The following is a 9,568-nucleotide window of genomic DNA, read 5'->3' as shown; positions in this document are numbered from 1 at the left end:
TTCTGCTGAGATGTCCACTTCTTTCTTGCTCTTTGAGTCAAGATGCTCCCTGCCTCATGTTTCCCAGACCACTGCGCTTGGTGTTTAGATGCACTTTCTGCTGTGAAGCCCTGTGAATCCAATTACAGCTTTCATCCAGAGTTCCAGCTGCTTTCCTTTATATTCCAGAAGTACAATGGGTCAGTCCACTGTTCTAGGCATTCCAAACTTCACTAGGTCACGTTGCCAGTGCAATGCTCTTATTACCATTGCGGAGTAGTAGGGAGTAGAATTGGTTGATGTGCCTTATGTTATGAATGGATGATCTGAGCTATTTGCAAAGATTTGCATAATCATTACATACATTATATACAATCAACCCACATATTCACTTATCCTAAAGCAAATTGAGCTGAAAACAGAACTTCAGTTTTGAACACGTTCTCTCCCTGCCCCCATTCCAGATCCTCTTATTTCGTCTCTGGGAATGCACCACTACACATTCATGTGACCAAACCTGAAACTTGAGCATCTTTCCTATCTACTACTTTCCCTTTATACTTCCCATCTAATCACTTACCAATCCCTATCCTTCTATTTCATATATATATATATATATATATATTTTTTTTTTTATTTTTTTTTTATTTTTTTTTTTTGCTACATCCTCAACACCTCATCTTATTCATTCATTCTCTCTTCTCTGAATTCCTAATACAGGCTCCTAAACAGGTCTTGCTGCTTGATAATCTCAGCCCCTTCCAACTCATATTCCACAATTCTTTCAGCGATCTTGTAAGAATATAGGTCTTATCGTGTCACTTCCTTCTTGAAGTCTAGTTTTGAGTCCTTCGTGTGTTCGGCATGTGATCTGGACTCTGACTTGGCATTTAAAGCACCGTGTGATCTAGCTCCCATCTATGCTTCCAGTTCACCTCCCTCTCTTCCCCTGCCATCTTTAATTACTAACAGCCACCAAATGCACCAGGTGGTATCATGCCTCCTTGCTTTTGAGCAGTTTGCTTTTACTAGGATGCCCCACTCGCATACTATTTTTTCTAGTTTCTTAAAAACTCTTTGACTATTAGCTCTTCCCAAATGCATTTCCCATCTCACCTTCATCTATGCCTCCATTGCACTTATCTCCATAACTGTCTTTTGCTCCTATTAGATTATGAGTAGGGATTATGTTTTGTTTTGTTGTCTAACACATACAAATAACCCTAATTATAATGATTTCTTAGCACTTGCATGCTTTTTCACTCAGCCATGAAAATAATGGCTGCATAGTTGCCTCATATATTTAATTTAACGTATTAAATTATTCATTTTAACTCTCATACTTACCTTATCAGGTAAGCTACTGTTATTTTTATTTTCATTTTCATTTTGTAAAGTGAAGGTGCAGATTGCTTAGGAAGTTTCTCCCAGTTACACAGTTGCTAAGTGACAAGACCCAGGATTTGAACTGAGACATCTGATTCCAGAGGCCACTTTCTTGTTCATGCTGCCTGAGGGCTGCTCTGGGTGCTTGATAAATATCTGATTTGTGGACATTAAGATGGGAGTGAGAAGTTTGGGAAGATACTCCTTACCCTTCTAGCCCATTTGTACCTCTTAAGAGAGGCAAAATGTCTAAGCTGGTACTGGGGCCTTTTCCCACTTACGGCTTTCTCTTCGTGAGTCCATAGTGTAGTGTGTACCTTCCTTTACTCTCTGACCCTTCACATGATCAGTGTTTTCTTTCTTAGAACATAATCCAATACCCTTACAATCATGATAATGACGATGCGAGTTAACATTTCCAGGATGTTGACTGTATCATATTAAAAAATTTACCACTGACAGTAGAACAAAGCCCCTATAGCCCTTGGTAAAGAAATGTTAAACAAAATCTGTTGTATGTATTCATGCCATAAAGGCAACAATCCCCACTGCTTGCATGCAAGCTGCCCTGTTTGGGATTTTAAGCTTCTTCCTGCTGTCTTCAGGATGTAAAGGCTGACTTGCTCCTTCTTTGACTAGCCCCAGCCTGCAACCCTCAGAAACCTGACTTAACTTTCTCTCCTACCACCACTCAGTCCCACACCCGGGGAAGCCACAGTGCAATTAATAGTTGCATTACCTTAGGGAAATTATTGAATCTTGCTGAGCCACAGTTTCTACCTCAGTTTTTTTTCCCGTTGTTGTTGTTTGTTTTGCTTTTTGAGACAGGGTCTCTTTCTGTCACCCAGGCTGGGATGCAATTGCATGATTATAGCTCACTGCAGGCTCGATTTCCCAGACTCAAGAGATCCTCCTGCCTCAGCTCCTGAGTAGCTAAGACTACAGGTGCATGCTTCCATGCCTGGATAAACTTTTAAAATTTTTTGTAGTGATATGGTCTCACTATATTACCCAGTTTGGTCTGGAAATCCTGGCCTCAAGTGATCTTCCTGCCTCAGCCTCCCAAACTTCTGGGATTACAGGTGTGAACCACCCCCTCTGGCACTTACCTCTTTCAAATGAGAGTAACAATTATTCCTGCTTCATAGAGTCACCTCCTCTAGTCTGTCTTCCCTGACCCTGTCATCTCAGGAAAGAATTAACCTCCTCTTCATTTTAGTGCTTATCTACCTTGCTCGGACCAATGTGTGTGTCACACTCTACTGTAATTGTTTGTTTATTTGTCTGCCCCACCTACTGGATAGATAATATCTCAAGGACAGGGACAATATCATAATTTTGAGTCCCTTATCCCTAGATCACCTGTTGGACTGAATTTCCACAACTACCACCCACCTTTCTCGAGCGTCTCTCATTTGTAGCTGCTTTACATCCATAAAGCCACCCACATCATCCATTTGGATTTCAAATCACTTGAGTAAAACTGAGGGGGTAACATACTAGGGATCCTACTCACCTTAGACAGGAGAACACAGAAATGCTTCTGGTCATGGTATTCAAGCTTTGTTCCATCAAACCATACTAACCAGGCCATCCCAAGTCTAAGGGATGGACAAGAACTTCTGCTGATGATTCAGCCAAAATATCTATGACATCTTACAAGAGGTTTCCATTTCTAGACCAGAATTTAGACCGGAGGTGAACTGTGAGTTGAATTCTGGAAGAGTGGCTCTGAATCTGGGGTGGGGTTATTAGAGACATACTATCGAGAGGTGTCTGAGTCTGCAGAATATGTGATGATAGCTGGTTCCTTGGATAGTACTCTTCCTCGTCCTCTTCCAAATCTCATGGTTTATTATGGCTTAGGTGTCCAGAGATTCATTTGTGCTGAATGTTATTTGGAACATTGAATCAAGCATACATCTTTTTAATAATTAAGCTTATCCCTCTCTCCGGGGATAATTTCACCTGGGACGGTGAGGAAATGGAGCTTGGAGTATGTGCACTTCCTGTCATCAAAGAGAGGAGGAGAGGATGAGCACATTCCCAATGTGAGCAAGTGGAACCCTTCCTACAGATGTGCCTTTCACTCCCATTTCCTGCTCCAGACCAACCCTTCGGAGATTATTTTCAGGGAGATCTCCCTCTTCTTGTGAGGCCAGAGACTTTTCTAGTTATAAGGCTGGTGCATGTGAAGTGTCTGGGCAAGCACACAGCAAAACCATAGAGAAACCAGGGATTAAAGAAATGAAACTGGGCAAACTAAAAAACACCTTTTGCAGAACTTCTCTTAAGCTTGAAATAAACACCTCCACCTTCCCTCCTCCCTCTTCAAGTTCACAGTTTATTTTTCACTGTGTTCAGCTTGTGGCAGTAACCTCTACTAGAGAGAAGAGAAAATGAGTTGTCCTAATGAGGTGGCTTCCCTAAGCAGCACAATCCTCTGAGTTCAGGACTGAAAGAAAGTGAGAAGAATCCCTTCTGGGATGAGATCTTAAAAGGCAAGGAAACAATGGCCTCAGTCATTTGAGGATGAGTGCATTTTCCCAGTGGGTGCATTGAGAACCATCTTCCTTCAGACATACTCTGTGGACTTGTGATTTCGGCACTGGCCCAATCTAAGTCACAAAGAGCAGACAGCTCTGTCCCCTTTTCCAGAAATATCAGACTTATGGGAAGATTTCTTCTGAAGATTCCTGTGTTCTTTCTCTTACCTGTAATGAATCATATCTGAATGATGCTTCCACCGGCCAAGTTCCAAATGCCATCTTTTCCTTCAAGGAAAAGGCCCATAAGTCCTCTCAAGCGATTCTCAGCCTTGGCATATGCAGTGGCTTCATTCAGATTCCAGCAAAGAGGAATTGGCAGGGCATGAATAAGGGCAGAAGGTAATTGAGGAGCCGGGGCTGGTTTTAAGGCAGGACAGAGCCCAGCTCCACGAGCTGAGCTGGAAGGAATTTGCTGCATGTGCCAGATGTCATAAAGAGCTGCTGAGCTAGTTGAGCTTTCTAGCACTCAGAAGCAAATCAATCAGATGAGCTGCAACTGCGGCTCTGCCACAGACCATGAGCTAATGCAGGCTGTACCCAGTGAGCCAGTGCCACGGGCACTGGAGCCGGCAGTGGGAGAGGGTGAGCCGACATAGCTAATGCCTAATGCCAGGAGGGAGAGACAAAGGGGCCTCTTCTTTAACACTGAGAATAGCCCCAGAGTGAATACAGCCTTCGACAGCTGTGGTTTCATTCTCATCACCGCTGGGCGAGTTGGGGGTGCTAATTGTGAAGCTGGAGAGCTGTTAAAATCAGACCAGATTTGTTAAAGGAGAGGAGTAAGATGATACTTAAGACCAGTATCTGCAGTGACGCGGGTACAAAAGCCCTATCTCAGGAGAAGGAATGAAAGGAAGGCAAAAAGGCCATGAGAAAATGAAAGAAGCTGGTTGATTGAACCCTCCTTTGTGTCACCTCAGCAACTTGTCCATATCATTGTTACAGCACTTATCACACAGTTGTAAGATGGTAAGGAGGATCTCTCATTTATTGAGCTTTTACTTTATGCCAAGCACTGTTAAAGGAGTTTAACATACATCGTTTCATTTAATCCAAATGCAGAGAGGTTAAGTGACTTTCCTAAAGATGTGTACACACACACACACACACGCACACATATATATGTGTACGTGCACATTTATGTATGTGTGTGTGCATGAGCATAGCTACTGAGTTAGTCAGGTTCCAAATCTAGTTTTCCTTGACTTCAAAACTAAAATCTCCCCCATTATTACCATTTAGCCTCTTATTTCCAAAGCAGGTACTTTATAAGACTTTGCGAATTAATAAGCTATAGTACTGATGGTCAAGAGAATAAGATTAATCAAAGTCATCCAGTTTGGAAATTAAAAAGAGGATCTTCCCTAGGAGTCAAAGAGAAGGACACGCATTGGACATATGGTCGCAGATTGAAGTTTTCTGTTTTCTCTCTCTGTAATAGCCCTGGCAGACAGCTAATAAGGAAAACATATTGCAGAAAGAATCTTCTCTTCTCTCAGCTCACGTGATGCAGATTTCTGGTAGCAGCAGAGTTTGCTGAAAACAAATAATAATCTGACAATGGGTAAATTCTGCCCCTTTCATCCCAGTGGAATAAATATGCCAAGGGATCCCCAAATTTATCCCTTTGAGGATGCACTGTATTTTAAAGAAAGAATTGAGGAAGGCAGCAAGGAGAGAGTGATTGTCGTCCTCAGCAACTGTGAGTTCATGGGACACCACTTCCCTCCCACCATGCTCAGCTTGTTCAATTGATGAAATGATTTCAGATTGTTTCACAAAGGCAGATGATCATTCATGCCATTTATATAAGGATAGAGGGATCACTGTTACAGTTTTATTATGAAACTTCCAACAAGAAAATATTCAAGCTGGCCCATGGAAAGGAATTCATCTTTGAGCACAAACAATGGGCAAAACTATTCCTGACAATAGAAAACTCCAGGCCTCTACACTCCTTTTGCCTCTCTGCTTTGTTCAATTTAAATCAAGATAAAAAGATGGAAAGCACAACTCCTTAGGGTGGTATGAAATCCACAGAGGCTTTTAACAAAGCTGTCTAACAACAAGTCAGTTCAGACATTCCAGCCTCTTTGGTATTCCTCACCAAAGAAAGAGCACAAGCAGCTGTTTTTGCTCAATTCTGTGGGATCTGCATGCCAACGCTTCTGCTGAGAAATGAACAGCGTTCATAGGAACACTTTTGCTTGCCTATTCTCTCTCCTGTGGGCCTTTTCTTCTTTGAACCAGTGCACTGCAAGCACTTGCATAGTGTTTAACAAGTCATTTAAAAATAATTCAGAAATATCAAAGTTTGTGTATCATTTACTTGCAAAAAGTGAATTTTGACATTTCAAAAGTTACCTTTTAAAAAATTGCTCTCCCTCATAAAATTAAACTGAGTTATCATATGACCCAGAATTCTACTTGTAGGTACATATCAGAGAGAATTGAAAACATATGTTCACATAACAACTTGTATACAAATACTCATAGCATTATTCATAATAGCCACAAAGTAAAAACAAACCAAATGTCCAACAATGGGTGAATGGATAAACAACTTGTGATATAATCAGGCAACGGACTATTATTCTATAATTTAAAAAACGAAGCACTGATTCAAGCTACAACATGGATGAACGTCAAAAACATTATGCCGAGTAAAAGAAGTGAGACACAAAAGGTGATATTTTGTATGATTCCATTTAAATGAAATATCCGGAATAGGTAAATCTATAGAGGTAAAAAGTAGATTACTGGTTGCCTAGGGCTGGATGGGATGGGGCTATGGGGAGTGACTGCTAATAGGTACAGGACTTCTTTTTAGGGTAATACAAATATCCTGGCATTTGGTAGTGATAATAGTTGCACAACCTTGTGAGTATATTAAAAACTGCTGAACTGTATGCTTCATTAAAATATTGTTTTATTTTTTTTGAGACTGAGTCTCATTCTGTCACTCAGGCTGGGGTGCAGTGGTGCAATCTTGGCTCACTGCAACCTCCACCTCCTGGGTTCAAATAATTATCATGCCTCAGCCTCCCGAGTAGTTGGGACTACAGGCGTGCACCACTACATCTGGCTAGTTTTTGTAGTTTTAGTAGAGCTGAGGTTTCGTCATGTTACCCAGGCTGATCTTGAACTCCTGACCTTAAGTGATCTTCCTGCCTCAGCCTCCCAAAGTGCTGAGATTACAGGCATGAGCCAACACACCTGGCCTGAACTGTACGCTTCAAAAGGGTAAATTTTATGGTATGTGAGTAATGTCTTAATTTTTTTTAAGTGAAGGGGAGGGGAAAGAAAAAATATTCTAGAATAATAATAATATAATAAAATGTATTTAATAATAAAATGTTAACTAAAATATTATAGAAATTTCCACGTACCTTACAATCTATGAGCCTCAGTGAAGTGTAGCCCATGACCAAGTGTCTTGTATAATCGACCCTCGTCGTTCAATGAGACAGCACAGCATTGAGACGTTGAGGTTAAGAATATAATTCCTGAAGCCAGGTTGCCTGGGTTCAAACTCTGAACTTACACCTGCTAGCTGTGTGAGCAAGTTATTTAACTTCCCTGGAGGTCTGCTTCCTTATCTGCAAAATGGAGATTCTAATAGCTGCATCATAGAGGTGCCTTTGATGATTAAGTGAGCTAATATGTGAATAGTGGAAGAGTGCAGTTTTTTCTATCATCATCGTCGTCATCATCATCATCATCATATCATTGTCATCTTGAGCATCACAGTGGAAACAACATGGTGACCTATTTTCTATACTGTATCCAACCTAAATTATACAATTAGCATTTATGTTTAGTCACTTATCACTTTATGATTTATATTTAATTTTATGTATGAACCACATCTTTCTAGCATGGTTGTAAGTTATTTGAAAGCAGGAGCCCACATCCATTCTTTCCACTTGTTCTCCATTCCCCAGCATTCGGCCCTGCAGTGGCCCCATACTCAGCTCCTCAGATGCACCAGCTCACTTTTCCCCAGGGTCTGGGTTACCGGTTAGTTGGTCCCAAGACTACTATTATGGTATGATGTGTACTTCCACCACTGACCACCCAAAGACTGCCAATCTGACTGTGCAGCAGATTACAGGAATTTATACTGCTCTAAGAACGATAGCTAGCAAGTACACTTTAAGTTCCGACCACATGGTGCTAAAGCTGGAGTTTGTATATTGTTCTGGGTCCAAAGAACTATTTGCTGGTGGTGCCTAGGGACTGTGGTTTATGAAGCTGGCTAAATTAGTTATTATTTTGGTGCTGAGAGTCCTTCATTGTCACCAAATTCCAGGGTTGGAAACAGCAATGTGACATGGAAAATCACAACCGCTCTATTAAGGCAAAAATCTTTATATGAGCAGCTCTGATGCAAGAACAAGAAACACACATGTCTGCACTCAGGGCGTTCCCTAACTGGCTGATCTGTGGCGGTTAATCTGCAAGACGGCTGCCTCTACTTCCCTCTCTTGGCCAACGTAGGCTTTAAAACCTGAGGGTCTGGAATGGTGATTGTTTCCTAAACGACAAACCCAGGGGTTTAGATTGCATTCCAAGAGAGGGAATCTCTGTTTTCTTCCTTACCGTGTTCTTTTATTATTACTACTATTGAAGTCATTTCAGCCACTGCTTCCTGTTTGTTGTAATAAATCAGGTTTGGGCGCTTGGAAAATAACATGACCAGGAATCTAGTGACAGCGCTCCAGCACCTTGGGAAGACCATAAGGCTGATTGCTAGTGGAGTCTTCCAAAGAATTTGGAGTCTTCCAAACTTTATTTTCAAAAATGGCCCTGCTTTTTCTTTTTCTTTGTTTCTTTGAGACGGAGTCTCACTCTTGTCACTCAGGCTGGAGCTATCTCAGCTCACTGCAACCACTGCCTCCCAGGTTCAAGTGATTCCCCTGCCTCAGCCTCCAGAGTAGCTGGGATTACAGGCGCCTGCCAGCACGCCCAGCTAATGTTTTGTATTTTTAGTAGAGACGGGGTTTCACCATGTTGGTCAGGCTGGTCTCGAACTCCTGACCTCAGGTGATCTGCCAGCCTAGGCCTACCAAAGTGTTGGGATTACGGCCATGAGCCACCTCACCTGCTTGCCCTACTTTCTATTCCCAAAATGGATTCCCTTTCTACTCCGAAAATGGCCCTACGTGGCCCCACTCCAAGAGCAGGAGGCTGTTGAGAAAGTTTTATTGAAAGCTAAAGCCCAACATTGCAAGATGCACTTGTTTAGAATTCTTTCCCCCAAATTATTCTGGGCTGATTTGGAGATTCTCTTGCTTCCCTCTGTGTCCTAGACTCTTCTGACTATAGGTGACAAAAGCCACAGTGCAGGGTGTGTGGCTGAGATGTGCGTGATTGTGGAGGGCACTGATTTGAGAATGCTACGCCAATGAGGGGATAGTCTCAGGGTGTGTTCTGTGATCCTGAATGGAAGCCTCAGTAAGAGATAATGAAGGGATTCGTCTCTCTACTGCCATATACAATGGTGCTTTTCAGCTTTGTGGCCTTAATTAGCAGTAGCTAATTAATGCTGAAACACCTTGGTGGGGATTGGGAGAGAGGAAACTGAACTAGAGAACAAAGTGGTTGTCTAAAGCCCCTAAGGAAGTTGGGAGGGGATTATGTCCCAAGGTTTC

The sequence above is a fragment of the Hylobates moloch genome, unplaced genomic scaffold, assembly GCF_009828535.3.
Source record: "Hylobates moloch isolate HMO894 unplaced genomic scaffold, HMol_V3 SCAFFOLD_5, whole genome shotgun sequence".
Lineage (NCBI taxonomy): Eukaryota > Metazoa > Chordata > Mammalia > Primates > Hylobatidae > Hylobates > Hylobates moloch.
The sequence above is the reverse complement of the archived record's forward strand: the minus strand, read 5'-3'. Positions refer to the sequence as shown.